This window comes from Cyclopterus lumpus, chromosome 12 (genome assembly GCF_009769545.1).
Source record: "Cyclopterus lumpus isolate fCycLum1 chromosome 12, fCycLum1.pri, whole genome shotgun sequence".
NCBI classification, from domain to species: domain Eukaryota; kingdom Metazoa; phylum Chordata; class Actinopteri; order Perciformes; family Cyclopteridae; genus Cyclopterus; species Cyclopterus lumpus.
In genome coordinates, this window is record NC_046977.1 from 4,371,777 (window position 1) to 4,388,697 (window position 16,921).

The following is a 16,921-nucleotide window of genomic DNA, read 5'->3' on the forward strand; positions in this document are numbered from 1 at the left end:
GAAGTACTTGTACTTTACTTGAGTATTTCCATTTAATTATTCTTTTAACTCTAAATTGTTTTACAATTTTGTTTTCAGGGCCTATATTTGGACTTGTCTCTCATTAGCAATCTGTCCTGGGATAGTGTAACTGTAACAGATTTAGAGCTAATCTGTTACCCTTCCACAGGGGAGGAAGCATTTTTTTTAGTGAATTAAATTAGGGTGAAATTCTAATGAGGGCCTCTGGAGTTCCCCCCCAACAACCCCTCTCAGGAGTCGCTTTACCAACCAACAAACACAGCAGTCAGGATCAGCACTTAGCGGAGACATTTATGAGGCCTAGCCACAGGAACATTAGCAAATATGTGAGGTCAAAGAGGGTTTCATTTGCAGATATATTATCCACTAAAATATCTATTTATACATTATGTTCATGCCATGCACTCGCTCAGAATACATTACCACGTTGCTTTAATGCTTACAAAACAGTTCTAACCGGGGTTTCTTGTTGTTGTTGTCTTACTTTTATGATGTCAATTGAGTCTACTTTAAGTCAGAGTTTAAATAATGATTCATTGTTTATGTTTTCCATGAAATAAACAGCCTTCTGTGGTTAGGTGTATCAGGGGGACGGCCTTATACTTTATAGTTTAACCTTTTAGAGCGGACATATCATCAACAACTATACCAAATCAGTTTCTTTATGGGCTGTCGAGTTTGGAAAACAAGTGAATCAACAAACCATTCAGATTGACCCTCCTATGTGTCACATGAGACTCATTAGACTACACGGCCCACGGCGTGAGCGCTACCTTTGCACAGGTGCGCTCAAAGAGCGCTTCTTAAAGAGACAGGCGCTGAAACGGAGCGTCAGAGGGTGAATGGAGGTATATTCACACAGAAAAATAGTATGTTTTTTGTACATTAAAGCATGTAAACATGTTCTAGTAAAAAAAAGTATGATCCTGCTAATAATCCTGCAATGTCCCCTTTAAGATTTTTTTTATCATAATAAGTGCCATAAACATTTAGTCAATAAGAACGGTACCTCTCTCCGTCTCCTTATACCTCCCTTGACATAAGCCTTTAAAACAGGACTGTACTTATGTGAACCATGAGTCATGTGATAATCCTCGCGATTTAGCACAAGCGCGCACACACACACACACACACCTTGTGTCCCAACATCCAAACACGCACGTGTTTCAATGAGTTACAGGAGAGGGGAGCTTTTTAGCCATATGTCATGTGGGTCTTGTGAGTCGGATGCGGCTCCGTGAGATCATGAGACCATGGAAGCAAACAAACCACAAGACTTCCATCGGCGGCACGAACAGACTTCTTCTCTTCCGTGGAAAAGGGGAAAAAAGTGTGTGTGGCAGAAAGCCGGGGATTTTAAGTTGACATGTTTTTGAAAAGCTCACCGATTCAAACTATGCCACATATGAGGGGTTTTACTAAATATCGTCCGTTTGATTGATTATTATCCTCCATCAAAGCTTTTATTTGAAGATCACATGTGATGAACACACTGTGCAAGAGGAGGAAGTGCAGCGGGTAAAGGAAAACTCAATGACATCATTATCTCTCAGACGATACCAGAGAAACCAGTCCCAGCCGATCCCATAATTTCACATGATGTACCTGTTGCACCCCAGGTGGCACAGCACGGGGAGAGGCGTGGACACAACCTGCTCTTGGGACTGAATTGGATTTCAGAAGGCCGATTTAATCTCGGTGGCATAGACAACTGCCCCCGCCTGCCTCACTGGATCTGTGATTCATTTAGAGGCCAGGAGTCAAGGACCGTGACTCAGGCGGGGCTGATCGAGCAGTAATGTGATTAAATCACATCCTCTTTGGAGCTGCATATTCCACACGGGTCAGCAGCTCCAAGTGGAAGGAAGCAGCTGGCTCACCGGGATGGATTATTACACTTCATGCTCGTGTCATACACTTCCTTGTGGGTGTAATAGAGTAAATCCAGGGAAAGTATTACACACATATATATATATATATATTTAGTTCTAGGCATTTGCTGCCACTCTTTCAAGTTGTTTAGCTGCAACGATGGTGTCACAACACTTCATGCAGTGGTGAAGTTTCCCAAAAAAAAAAACATCTTCATGAGCAACAGAGGCTATTTTACACCGGAAAGTCTTGCGTAAAAGGAAAACCTCAGGGAAAGGTCGGATCGGAGCGTGACCCCGCCTCACGAGGTCACCGTGCCCTCTGCTGGCGGCCCCCCGAGACGCGTTGGGAGACGATAATAAAAGTTGTTTTTTTGTGTGTGGTTTCATCTCGTTGAAGGTAAAGCAGATGTGACACTAAGCCTGAAACCATGACTGCCTTCAGTAGACGATTTGGAAACGACTCGATGATTCAGAATGGTCGGCCATTATTGTCTTTTTACTGTAATTCCTTTTTTTTTTTTTTAAAGGTGTAGCTATAATTGAATTTTCCTTTTTCAAAAATAAAGCTTGGAAAATAAAATAGGACAGTAGAAAAACGAAGAAAGAGAAAACACCGCCCTCTGCTGGTGGAGGCCAGTACATGCAGTATAAACCTGCTGCAGTAAAAATATCTTTCAGCTGCCTCATAAAAGGTGCAAACACACACACACACACACACACACACACACACACACACACACACACACACACACACACACACACACACACAGTTGGAGCACGTCTTTGACTGACCATGTGAGGAGAAAATAAAGAGATCAGATCGGCGTGGACTTGTGCATCGTGGATACTGTCCAGAAGGTATCTGGTCCAGACACATGAGTAATATTTCTTCTAGGAAACAGGGAGGAAAACTACAGAACTCCTCTGAATCCAGTTTGACCAGTAGAACGCAGTGTGGTGCAACATTCAAGTTTTGGTACACTGAGCATTGAAAAAATTCAACAATGTATTCGAAATAAAAAATAAGTGTATGAAAAGTTTTGTTGGTTTAAATATAATTTTAAATTCAGTAATTTTTTTTCTTTTTTTCTCGAATAAAAAATATGTTTTTAATTTTTCAGTAGCAGATTTTCAACTTTCAATCTTTTTTTTTTTTTTTTTTTTAACAGTTTCGAATCTTTTCATACACTTATTTTTTTTTAATTTAGAATACATTGTTGAATTTTTTCAATGTTCAAGACCAAAACTTGAATTTTCAGGTTCAAATCTTTTTTTTCAAACAAACAAAACTATCGGCCTGGATTTGGCTCCATACAGATTGGCATGAACACACACACACACACACACACACCCACACACACACACACACACACACACACACACACACACACACACACACACACACACACACACACACACACACGCACACACAAAGTACTTTGTCATAACACACGCACTGAGCTATTCCCATAATTGATTTACAGAGTCCGACTTGTCTCCTGGAAGACGATACGCCGAGCTGAAGCTCCATAATGAGGAAACCCTTTCACGGCGCTGCCATAACGAGCCTGGAAAGTATTGCAGTCTCAAAGCTCACACGGCGGCTCATTAAGACTCTCATTTAACTCTCACTGTCATTCACCCCCCACCCCCTCCCCGATAGCAGTTATTTAATAATACACGCAAAAATAAAGACAAAATTCAATTCCTCTGTATTTAATTTTTAACAAATTCCATTTATCTTTTCTTTTTCCTCAAAGTAAATATGCATAAGTAATGTTCTGTAAACCAATTTGAAGTGACAAAGGTAGTTAGTCCTCTGAAACTCCCGAGTCACGTGACTCCCTCGGGCAGCACACCTTTTTTTGCACTCAAACATCAAACGTGTTAACCGACCTGCATTGTGTAACTGCACACGGCTCAAATATTCAGTTTCACTGGCGAATATACGACACAGGACAGGAGCTAAAAGCCACCTGGTGTTTTATTTCTACGTCGGTATCCCATAATGAACAGTGTTGGAGACAGGCTTCCTGTAACTGGATCGCATTGCATTGTGGGGGGCTTTCCATCTCTAAATCTCGAGGCAGATATAATCAACACAAACACTGTCAGAACGTCCTCGACGAGGTCAGGAAGGACTCCTCTTGAGTTGACCTCTAGTTTTATCCCTTTGAAGATGTATTCATAATAATTTTACATTTCACTCATTAATAAAGGACAGTACATGCACGGCAAGTGCATGTACTGTACTTTATTAATGAGTGAAATGTAAAATTATTATACTTTTTCATTTATGTAGGGAACACAAACATCATGTGTATTCTGTTAAGCAAACATAACTGCATATTTCTGCATATTAAAGATAAAGGAGAATATTTAGTGGGTCCCTGCATGCAGTATACTCAGTGTGCTGTGTGTGTGTGTGTGTGTGTGTGTGTGTGTGTGTGTGTGTCCTCTCCTCGTTCTAAACACAACAGAGCAGAACGCGGCCTGAATCACAGCTCATTTGTCAGTGACACTAGAAAATGCTTTCGACCTCCCAGAGACACGCCGGCTTTTGCTGACTCAGCAGTTTCTGAAAGATGACAGTCGTCACCCGAGTCACGGCTCCCATGGTAACGGTAACCAGCAATATGTCACCAGCTGAGGCTCAGCAGGAGGTCTTGGTAGCAGTAATACTTTGTTTGGGTTTCACTGGAAGATGAAAGGCTCAAACTGTTCTTCCGTCTCCAGGAAGTAGAGACGTTGGACTATTGGACCGTTTGAGACTCCAGAACATGCACGAAATAGATTAATGGAGATTACTGGATGGAGACGCGGAAAAGCTGTCCTGCCTTCGAAGACACCGTGAGTGGAATACATGGTCGTTGGAACAGCATGTAAATGTTTAATAAATGTCCAGTTTTGCAGGAAGCAATTTGGAAGTTTTAACTATAAAATGTACGAGCTGCCACTTTTGTCCGGGTTGCATGAATAACAATCGACAGCTGTGTGAAATACATGAACTTTCCATCTCCATTTAAAACCCAGACACTATTAAACATAACTGTGGGTCAACCACCAGCAGGCTACACTGCTGCACCGTCTTCAGATATCAGGTTCTTCCTTTTCCATGAGTGATTTCACCAGGATCCCTGTACTTCAAATGTATTTTGTCTTATTATTGCTATTATACAGGCTGCTGGTCACTGTCAATACTGATAAAACAAATAAAAACCGACCCAAAAAACCCACCAAGATACTCTCATTTAACCTTTATTATTTATTTAAATGCATCTTTGCGCAAGTGTTACTAATAACATGAACGTTGGACCTGTGAGGCAGCTTCAATGTTATTCATATTTTAAATAGATTGTGTAAAGGTCAACAGGTCGAGCGGGCCCCCTCCCTACTCCCAACGGCCCATGACAGAATGCCAAAATCATCATATCATCCAGCCCACAATTATTTTCTTTAACGTCATTATTATACTTTCAGATAAATTCAAACTAGCCCTTAATATACATTACAATAAATGTAAAAGAAAAATTCTCTAAAATATGTTTTTATTTAGTTTGGCTCAAATTAATGGCAAACGTCAAAGGTTACGCGGTACAAAACATTCTCTTTCCAAAGCAAAAAAAGTGGATGATGAACATTGCAGAATTTTTTTGTGTGGAGTTACGCAGGAGCTGAACATCCTTAACCTGGAGCTCCAGGGCCCTTAACACAGGAGCTGAACACCCTTAACATGGAGCTCCAGGGCCCTAAACACAGGAGCTGAACACCCTTAACATGGAGCTCCAGGGCCCTAAACACAGGAGCTGAACACCCTTAACATGGAGCTCCAGGGCCCTTAACACAGGAGCTGAACACCCTTAACATGGAGCTCCAGGGCCCTTAACACAGGAGCTGAACACCCTTAACATGGAGCTCCAGGGCCCTTAACACAGGAGCTGAACACCCTTAACATGGAGCTCCAGGGCCCTTAACACAGGAGCTGAACACCCTTAACATGGAGCTCCAGGGCCCTAAACACAGGAGCTGAACACCCTTAACATGGAGCTCCAGGGCCCTAAACACAGGAGCTAAACACCCTTAACCTGGAGCTCCAGGGCCCTTAACACAGGAGCTGAACACCCTTAACATGGAGCTCCAGGGCCCTAAACACAGGAGCTGAACACCCTTAACATGGAGCTCCAGGGCCCTAAACACAGGAGCTGAACACCCTTAACATGGAGCTCCAGGGCCCTAAACACAGGAGCTGAACACCCTTAACATGGAGCTCCAGGGCCCTTAACACAGGAGCTGAACACCCTTTACCTGGAGCTCCAGGGCCCTTAACACAGGAGCTGAACACCCTTAACATGGAGCTCCAGGGCCCTGGTCAGATAACAGATAAGATAGCAGCTTATGGAAATGTGAAAGCTTTCTCCACGAAACAAAACTTTTCTCCGCCTTCTCCAGCTGTTTGCAGACGTCTTCTCAGTGGATGTGGAGAGGGTCCCAAGTCCCAAAAGCTCAATTCAGAGCGGCACAAGGAAAACCAGACATGACTGGACAATTCATGAGAGAATGGCCTCCAGAAGATTGAACTCTCATCTGTTAAATATGAATCTACAGCCAGCAGCTTATCTTAGCATAAAGAAACTATTTAACACAATGTTGTTTAATCCGGACAAAAAACAAAGAGTTACAACGACAACGTGTGGTCCTATGAGTCATATTTCTTATATATAAAACATTAGTGAGCTTTGGAAGTGCTGGTAAGTGGACCTGAGCTGGATAGCTTCATATTCAACAGATGAATATGAGAAGTATATTAATCCGCTAATATAACTGCAGGCTGTGAAGAAGAATGAAATAAACAAAATGAAGTGTGGACAGCTCACCGGTCTCGAGGGAGGAGGTGCAGGAGGTGCTGACTAACAGAGAAAAAAACACCAAAATGCTGTGTCATAACAATGATCTCAGTTTTGAATAATGAGTGTATATATATATATATATATATATATATATATATATATATATATATATATAGAGCCACAGTGTTGGTTGTGCTGAGTGCAGCCTCAGAGGAGACACCATGAGATAAACAGGCTTTCCTTTTTCTCCCTTCTAATCTTAATTAAACTAGAAAGAGGAGCAAGACAAATAGTCGGAGGAGCAGACGCTGACACTTCCTGGATCGTGGTGCTGGATTGTTACCGGCATGGCCATCAATCCGGTTCTATATATATATAAGGATACTACCATCCACGGTGTGAGCAAAAGCTTCAGCCACAAAGCTTCAGCCACAAAGCTTCAGCCACAAAGCTTCAGCCACAAAGCTGCAGCGACGTCCACCTTTTAAACGGTTCCTTTTACATTTGGTATTTCTTCGTTTGTCACATTATTTGCTGCTCCGAACGTCAGGACGAAGCCAGTCTGTGGATGTGGGACGGGATGCGTCGTCTCAGTGGGTTTGAGGTGTGAAAGCGCCGAGTGGATAAAGACTCACACGGCGTTCTCCAGCACCCACTGGATACAACCAGAAGGATGTGGAGGACTCTGTGGAGCTCAGCGGGATGCTCCTTCAGGGTCTCTGCACATTATCTGCCCACTGGAAAAAGAACCCCCCCCCCCCAGATGGACACGAAAGGACAACGCGGTGTCCTCTCCTGTGTCACACAAACTAACGGCTGCTTGTTACGGAGGTGATTAAAAGAGATGGTGGTGGGGGGGGTCATTCACATCAGCTCTATCCAGAGGAAAGTGCTGAGCCGGAGGATGGACTGTAAGCGGGGCCGGATTCACCGGGCCGAGGGATTCCCAGCTGTGAGTCATCAGACGGTTTATTGTTGTGCGAGGCGGGGCGGGTGTGGGAGGGGGAAAGACCTTTGATTCCCTTCACCGAGCATCCGCCTCATTCTTCTGACAGACGGGGATCCTCAGTGTCATGCAAATCCTCTCTGGTCAATGTTATGAAAGATATGAAAGAGAGGCAATATTTTTATTTCATGCATCTTATTTTTTTTGTTCGAACAGCACGATCAGATTTAGTTTCTTACGTTGCTTTTTTTCTTCTTCTTCTTCTTCTTCTTCTTCTTCTTCTTCTTCTCCTTGTCTGCAGGTATCGGGGCACCGTGACCTGTGAAAGGGTCATGCTGACATTGCGACTGAATTACCAGACGTTGCCAGTCACCTTAATAAATGGCGTTGTCAAGAAGTAAAGTATATTACTTGTTGCTCGTACACCCTTTTGAGGTTTAACGCATCCGATTATTTCCGTGAGATATTTGATAAAGTCTGATAAAAAGGCGTTGTGGCCCCTGCAGCTGCTGGGGGAGGTTGTGAATACGTCCGTCTTAACGTGCATAGCGTAGCGTGTGGAAATGCCCCGAATGGCCCCAGCTGCTGCTGCTTGTGCACGTGGATCACGTCTCCGGTCCTCCGGCGGCCAAACTTTTCTTCTTTTTTTGAAGCTGTTAATCTGACATTTTGGCCGCGATTCAAATTGTAATGGTCGAATAAGTCCAGACAAATAAATTACAGGCATCCCGGAGGTGAAAACATTGCCCTTTGGAGGGAGAGAAAAAACAGAAATGTGTTTTTATCCGAGGCTCAAACTGAAAAAAACTCATAACTTTGATGATAAAATGTTAAATCGGGGGAATTTGGAATAAAGTTAGCGGCTCTGCTCTTGTTCGATGTGGAAAAGTTCACAACTCGGACCAACGTAACTTTACATCCTCAAAGTTAATACATACTGTTTGGCGATATGAACAAGTGTGTGAACTAAGCTGACAAACAGATTTCAGACTGTAATATCTTTTTTTTTTTTAAAAATATAATGCAGGTAGACATCGCAAAATCCAGTCAGCTTGAAGCTTTAAAAAGTCTGAAGCAGACAAAGCTTGTGTTACATAACTCGGATGGCTTTTGTCTCCCTCGGTCTGAACTCGAGGAGCCGTTGTTTAAAAAAAAAAAAAGGTCAAACTATGTTCGACAGACAGGTCTCTCATGCTTATGTTTAATAGGCAGGTCTCTCAGATTGCCTCCACCATGCTTCACTTCTTCCCTTCCAGTCTATCTGCACCGTCTCCCTCAAACACGACTGTCTTCTTTTCTTGCATCCACTTCTTGCCGAGTCACAGTGAGCAGGAAGTTTGTTCCTCGTGAGGCGTGCGACCACGTCACTCGTCATAGGATTGATTAACTGTCCATCTGCAGTTATTTATGGTGGAGCTCTGCACTGTGTTACTGGGCATTGATTACATTACATACATGAACACACACACACCTGCTTGTAACCAAACACTATAATCTATTTAGTTATAATTGATATGCTTTTTATATATATAAGTGATTGTGATTGAGGTGTCAGTATACAGTATTTAAAGTTTCTGTGAGGAAGATTGTCGATTTCTATATACTTATTTTTTATTTACTGCAGGCAGGTTCACTTTATATACTCCCCTTGGGGGGCAACAGGAGAACCAGAACCAGGACTGAGAGGGGCAGACTGTCAGACCCTGGGTTTTCTAAAGGGACCCTGGTGCTCAGAGACACTACCACGTTAGTCCACAGGGGGCGCCAGAATCAACACTACATGAAAGATATTCGGAGTAACTTTAAACTCAAATGTGACTTCTCTTCATGCTTCGTGGAAGAAAATATGAATTTCAATTACACTGCAGCCGTTGTGTGTATTTCTTTTATTTTTAGACAAACTGTTTGTTTAGACGTCGTGACTCCTACTCTCTGTGCAGCTACTTTAAAAGTGTAATCAGAATAATATGAGGCCGAAACAGAATCAGAAAAAACGGGAACTGGAAGAAGAAAATAAGAAATATCCGTTCTCATGTACAGCGTTACATACTTAGATAGAAGTACTTTCTTTCCACCTCTCCTGCTGTCTCTTCACCCAACCTCTGGCTGACAAGGAGGAGGTAAAGCAATTAACATCACTGTCACTATCCATCTATTACCCTCCGTCCTAATGGAAGATGACAAATTATGGAGTGCGATGTTGGATGTCGTGGCCCACCTCCTACTCCCTAGTAGTGTGTGTGTGTGTGTGTAGGTGGATGACAGGGAGAGAGAGAGAGAGATGGAGAGAATTGGGTAAAGTAGTTTCCTCACTCACCCTGAAAGTGAGTCTATAACTCAGAGACCCCCGCAGTCTGTGATGAGGTCTTGCAAGGCGTCACTCGCGGCGGTCACGTGACACACAATGGCGTTCGCAATCCCCGCACAGCGACTTACAAATTACCTTGGACACGAGCTGGACAGGGAGTCAACGTCACGAAAGACAGCCGGAGTGACGCCGCATGTCAAGTCTTCGTGAGAGCTTCAGCTCATCCTCGGCTGCCGTTGCGTTTTAAACTATTTGAGCAATAAGCGTTATTATTACACACTGTTTAAACGTTCGGCTCCTCTAAACGAGCGTGGCTTCTCCAGAGCGACGTGCAACTGCTGGTATCTCTGCACATCATCTCAGATCAACATACAGGTAAAGTATTGCCAGCATTACAACCCGGAGTTCAACGTGGACCCGAGCGGCAGGTTTCTGGGCGTCGCCATCGGGTTCTTTCATCTCCTCGTAACCGATATATATATATATATACGAACGGATGCTTCGGTACCCGAGGGATGAACCGAGTCAGTGTTCATTTCTCCTCTCATAGAAAGGTCTGCTTTACCTCGGGCACATTGGGGCTTCTTGGTTGCAGACCACACATGTTGGGGACCATCGAGCTCCTGGGCCTCCTCCTCCTCCCCTTAGATAAGATATGGGCAAAAATAAAAACTATGGAAGCAAATGGCTGCATTCATTCTTGTTATTGACGTTAGTACGGCAGGCTGTTCTCATACAGCGTTCAAGGCTATACCTACGACACCAATGTAGCACTTCAATTGATACGTTAATGTTCTACTTAATTCGATAAGCATCCTGTGAATGGAAGCATTATATTTGGGATGGGAACACAAGGGTGGTGTAGCCGTGCTCTCCAACGTTTCGGAGATTCAATACCTCGCGGTGAATCGAAGGACGCTAGCTGGGATTTGGCTCCATCGATCGATGAACTGGAGACATTTCAATACTTGCTGCTGGGTTATTATTGTCGATACTTTTTTAGGTATCGAGGGCCGATGCGCAGCTCTAGGGACAAGGTTTGAATTCTGAGGGAGAATTGGGATGCATCTTGTAGACTGTATAAGTAAATATAAAGCAATCGGGGACATAAAAAAATTAAAAAAAAGACTCCAGACTTCCTGTTTTCCAAACTTAAAAAAACACACACGTGTGACACATGTGTGATTCCCAGTGCTTGACACAAACTCACCAGCGGTTGGTTAAGAGGAGAGAGAGCTTCAAAAGATGGCAGTTCCCCCCTTCTTTTTGCTAATCCTCCGTTTGTTCCTGTGACGGAGACAGAAAGAGAAAGAACAGAGGAAGGTTACAGCCCTGAAGCGTTCTCCTGCACCGGCAGGTTCACGTCACACCGGGTACTTTGCTCCTTTTAACGCTCGCCTTGAGTCTTTGTAACGCTGGATTTGTTTTTTTATACCTGAAACACTGTGAGAAAAATTATTATGGGACGGGAAGCAGCAGAAATAAACGGAGCTTCTCGTAGTACAAACAAATAATTGTCTTATTGCTTTTTTTCTTTTCATTGTTCTCATTCATCTCGTGCAATCAGCAATCAAATTTAATTCAGTTTAAAAGCCTACATATAAATATAATAATGCACATGAAAGGTTTTTTAGCTTCGGGTGACAAACGGATCCAAAGAACCAAATTAGTTGTTTTTTCATAAAAAGCAAACAATGTGGGAACTCCTTTTTACACTTTGGCATTTCCAGGTTTGAGGACCAAAGTATCCGTGACACGTAAAAGAAAACAGTATTACATTGAGGTGTTCTGTGTTATGTTGCTATTATAAACATTACATTTCAAACTGATGCTGCACATTTCTTTCCACACATCTTGTAAATCCCAGCTCTATTTAACGCCTCCCTTCCCCCCCCCCCCCCCCCCCCCCCCCCCCCCCCCCCCCCCCCGTGTGTTAAGAAATGTAATTAACCTTTATAGCCGAGATCTTCCAGAGGCCATTTCTTCTTGTTACTAAACGCCAAGTCAACAGCAGCTCGACCCTCTTGAGCTCTTTTCTGCGGCTTCACGAGAGCTGAAGCCAGAGCCGCCATCTTTAAGGGTTAAATAACTGATGTCGAGTGTTTTGTGATTGATGTTTATATTTATTATTTATTTATTACTGATGCTAAGGGAATAAAAAAGCCCGGGCAAAAACATTATTTTTCCCATTTTGAGATATTTCAGACTATAAAGAAAAAATACACATGTGGGGTTTTATTTGACTACATTCTTAGATGATACCAAGGATTCATAAAAAAACAATTCATGTATATATATATATATATATATATATATATATATATATATATATATAATATAATTGTCTTAATCAACCGAGGAAGTTTTCATGGAGACACCCGTTATATTTTATGGATTCATTCCAGCCCAGAGTTAGTTTGTGTGATTCTCTTTCCAAAGTACTTACTCACTTGTTTGTGAGTTATAGCAAAAACAAGCAATTACCTACCTCTCAAAATACATTTCTCTAGCGGTGTGTGTGAGTGTATGAGTGGGGAGATGAGTCGAGTGTGTAATTACAGGGAAAAACAAAGCAGTGCATCCTGATGCATTCCGAAGCAGACCTTGCTAACAACCCCTTTGTTTTTTAACGCATAAAATTACGCGCCCACCGGGGCGTATAATTAGAAATCAATTAAACTCCATATCCAACTAAATTGCTCAAAAGCAATTTTTGCAGTGTATTGTCCAAGTGTTCTCTGTAAAAGCTGCAGGATTGAGAGGTCTGGAGGAGATCGCAACGCTGTGGCGTTCATTCATAAGCAGCGAGCGGATGTGAGGAAGTGCGTACTAGTGCGTACTAGTGCGTACTAGTGTGTACTAGTGTCTGTGTCAATGAGCGGTTTTAAAAAAGGGACTACTTTTTACAGTTAGATGACAAAGTAAAGAGTTTGTTGGATGCTCGTGTGACAGTTAGTCGTCATGCAGTAAATACGCACACAATTTGTCATGTTGTGGGACGACTATGGGTCAGTGGTTAGCGTGCCCGTCTTTCAATCAAGGGGTTGGCAGTTCAATCCCCGCCCTAGTCGATGTGTCCTTGAGCAAGACACTTAACCCTGCATTGCTCCCCGTAGCTGTGTCTACGGTGTATAATGTAAAGTGTCTTTGAGTATCTTGAAAAGCACTATATGGATTATTATTATTATGTTGTTTTTGGTGTGACGTCATGCAGTTGGACGTTAGACAAGGAGCTACATTTCAAGACGCGTTCCCACCAGCTTTATTTAGTACAGTTGAATGAACACTGGAGTGTTTACCCCCCCCCCCCCCCGTGGAGCTGGTTCATTTGGGTCGGTGTAAAATAAATTTTAAAAAGTCTTCCTTGGGATTTATTCATAATTTACAGCTCTGTTAAGACGCTCACATGGCCGGCTTCATATTTTATTCTGTTCACGCTCATCTTGTTGGGCCCTTGTTCCTATTTACTCACAGGAGCATATTCTTTATTGACCGACGGCTTTAAATGAAGGTTCATGAGAATAAAAATAGAAGAGAGTATAGAGTTTGCAGGCCCATATCAAAAACAGAGCTCATGTTATGCAGGAGCCAATTTTGTGTTTGGTTTTATTCATTTCAACCCTCAAATTAAACAACAGCTGGCTGATAGAAATGCAAATGCATCTGCATCTTTATTTGACAGAGAGACAGAGAGAGACAGAGAGAGAGACAGAGAGAGAGAGAGAGAGAGAGAGAGAGAGAGAGAGAGAGAGAGAGAGAGAGAGAGAGAGAGGGACGTCCTCGCAGGCTTCCTTCCTCGCTCCTCGAGTCCTCTCCTGGAATGGTTATTTCTGAGAGCCGTGCTCATTCACTGCGCTTCATAATGGCCCTTCTTCAGCCATGCAGAATAGGATGGCTTTTTTTGGGGGGTCTCTCTCTCTCTCTCTCTCTCTCTCTCAAACGGCCGCATTGAACCCTTTTAGCCTCAACGTTTGGTGCCGACAGATTCAGACGTGCAGAGAAACACGCAGGTATTTATTCACCTCAGAAATGTTCACAATACAAGGTTAGAAATATATCACGGCTGCGAATAGTAAGTGTTGTGCAGGAAGGTGACCCACGAAGCACTCGACACAAGCTGAAATGGTTATTTTAGATATATATCATATTTCTTACATTTCTGTATACTTTTAAATTCCACCACTTGCTGTATCCACTGTATGGCCCGAGGCAACATGCATCAACATAATACATTTGAAGTGGATCCGATAAATTCCCTTCATCAGGAGTTCAGTAACATATAGTGGCATGAAATACACACAAATTAACGGAAAAAATCACACAGAAATCCAAATGGCTGACTTCCGGTACCGTTTAGAGCATGGTCCCAAGAGACTTTCTTTTCAGTTTACATGTTTTACACGCGCCTACCAAGTTTCATAAATGTAGGTGAAACGTTGTGACAGCACCTTCTTTCCCAACGAGGAGGATCCCAATCTCAATGTTTCGGAATGAGTCCTCATCATCCGAGTCCTTTACAAATAATAATGTAAAAACACAATGACATTACTCATCAAATAACTATCAATAATGTTAAGTAATGCAGCCTATAGTTACAGGAGAATCAGACGCATGATGGCAGGTGTGAACTTCATTCTATAAAACTAATGCTCACAGGGTTAATCAAATAATGGTGGGGGTTCTAAAATATGCTGTCATGGTCCTACTAGATAGTCCTTCAGAAAGTAAGAGTTACTTACAACGGCTGGCTTATAGAAGTCTGTGGGATTGTCCCGAAGGATTATAGGAAGCCCCCTCAGCACCAGTGTCCGAATATCAGTTGGCTCTGTAGTCTTTTGGGGCAAAAAAAAGAAGAAAAACACAAGTTACAGCTAGAATGACAAGAAATTAATGGTCTATAAGAAAGTTGAACCAACCAAACACAGTTTTGATTGTAACTACTAAAGGTGCACTTTCTGTGTCATGCCATTACAGCAGCTGTGAAAAACAATGGAAATGTACTAACCTTGGTCTGTTGAGAAAGCTCTGCCAACAGCTGTCCAACGTTCACTCTTTTAGATCGAAATATATATCGATAAGTCGAAGACCGTGCCGATCAAGGCTTTCGTAAAAAATGCTTGCTTGAAGTTCTTACCCACGATCCGGTTGAACTCCATGCACACCTGTAAGGTACAGAGAATGCTCCAGTATCACATATCAAGACCACCAGCGTGACGCCAAGTGACCTCAAATAATGCCCAAAAATGCAAAAACATTAGCAATATAACTCACAAACGTACCTGATCTTCTGTGAAAAGCGCAGGCCGGCGTTCCACCATCATGTGGTCGGCAGGTTCAGACTCCACCACTTGTTTACTTCTCAACATCAGGTCCATCTTTTGGGTCCAGCTGTAACCCCTTTTCCCAGTTATGAATTCACAATATTTACACGTCCACTGGGTCTTCACAAGAATCTGTAAAAACAGAACAGAAGAAAACTATTAGCTCAACTTTCAACTCAACACCCATGTTTCAGTAACATTAACTCCACTGCAAAACGTTAACCAGCCTCTGCTAATAACCATTTACGGCAGTGATTCTCAAACTTTTTCTGACACGCCCCAATTTGAAGAAACCTATTCATGCCCCACTGAATTTAACTTTTTGGTTTTTTTCAAATAATGGAATAAAGATAGTTGCAATCACTTTCAAGTAAATCAGATTGCTCCATCAGACAAAAACAAATAAAATGTGCAATCACTTTTTAGAAAAAAGCAAATACATTTCAAGCTGTGCAGAAAACAACTAATATTTGGCAAACAAATTGCTTATTGTGGCTGCAATTAACTGATTTTGCGCTGAATATATTTTCAACATCTACATATCTTTTAAAAACGGGGTTGCAGACTCAAGCCGAGTTGTGGTCCTTGGCACATGCGCAAGCGTAACCCCTTAACGAATTAACTTAAACACTTACACAAAAATACAGGCATTTCGCCAATATATTTATTAATGACTTAGTGTTATGTCCGTGTACTTTGTATTTTTGTAATATGTGAAGTTCTCAATAAAGTCCTTGAAATAAAAAATAAATCTGAATTTGTCCTTGCCATGTGCACAGTTTGAGAAATACTGATTTAAGGACCTCGTGCCTTGACAAGCTAGCTACATTACTGCTATAAATGCAATACATCCCTCCTGTGCAACCTAACCAAAGCTACCACAACATTATCTTATCTTTAGCTAGCGTAATAAAACACAGCATATGCTAACAAACGTAAAGCTGTAAACTGGACAGACAGAACATCGTCAGCGTGCTAACGCTAAGCTAACTTTAGCGGTTAGCCTAACTAAGCTAATTGTTGAAATAAAAGCTCCCAGAATGATATCTAACATTTTAGTTGAAACAGGGAAAGTGACACTCACTCTTGTAGTCTTAAAGTTGTTGTAGAAACGCGTCAGCTCCGTCACAGTCAAGTTAACGGTCGGCCGCAGCAGTGGGGACGAGCGGACTCTTTTCGCTTCGTCACTGCGCTGCACGCGGCACGCTAAGTTGCACACGGCACTAATCCAACGGGCGTTTTGATTTACAAATGTTGCTTTGGTATAAATCAATCAACTACAAAATATCTGCAATCATTTAGAAAATGAAATACTTTTTTTTTTTCATTCATCAAGCAAAAACACTTCCCCTGTTATTTAGCTTTTTGGAGCGTCAGTCAGACGAAACAAGAAGTTTCGGCTTCAGTAAATAGTAAATTTCTGTTATATTTTGAGATTTTATCAATGATAATGTTTATCTGCATGCACAACCTCCTGATAATCTAGCACATCAGATGCTCAGGTGACATAAATGTCACGGATCGAAGACCAGGGACCCAAGCACGATGGACAAAACGGAGGTAGCAAGAAATAATCCTTTACTGAACTTGCAACAGGAACAAGA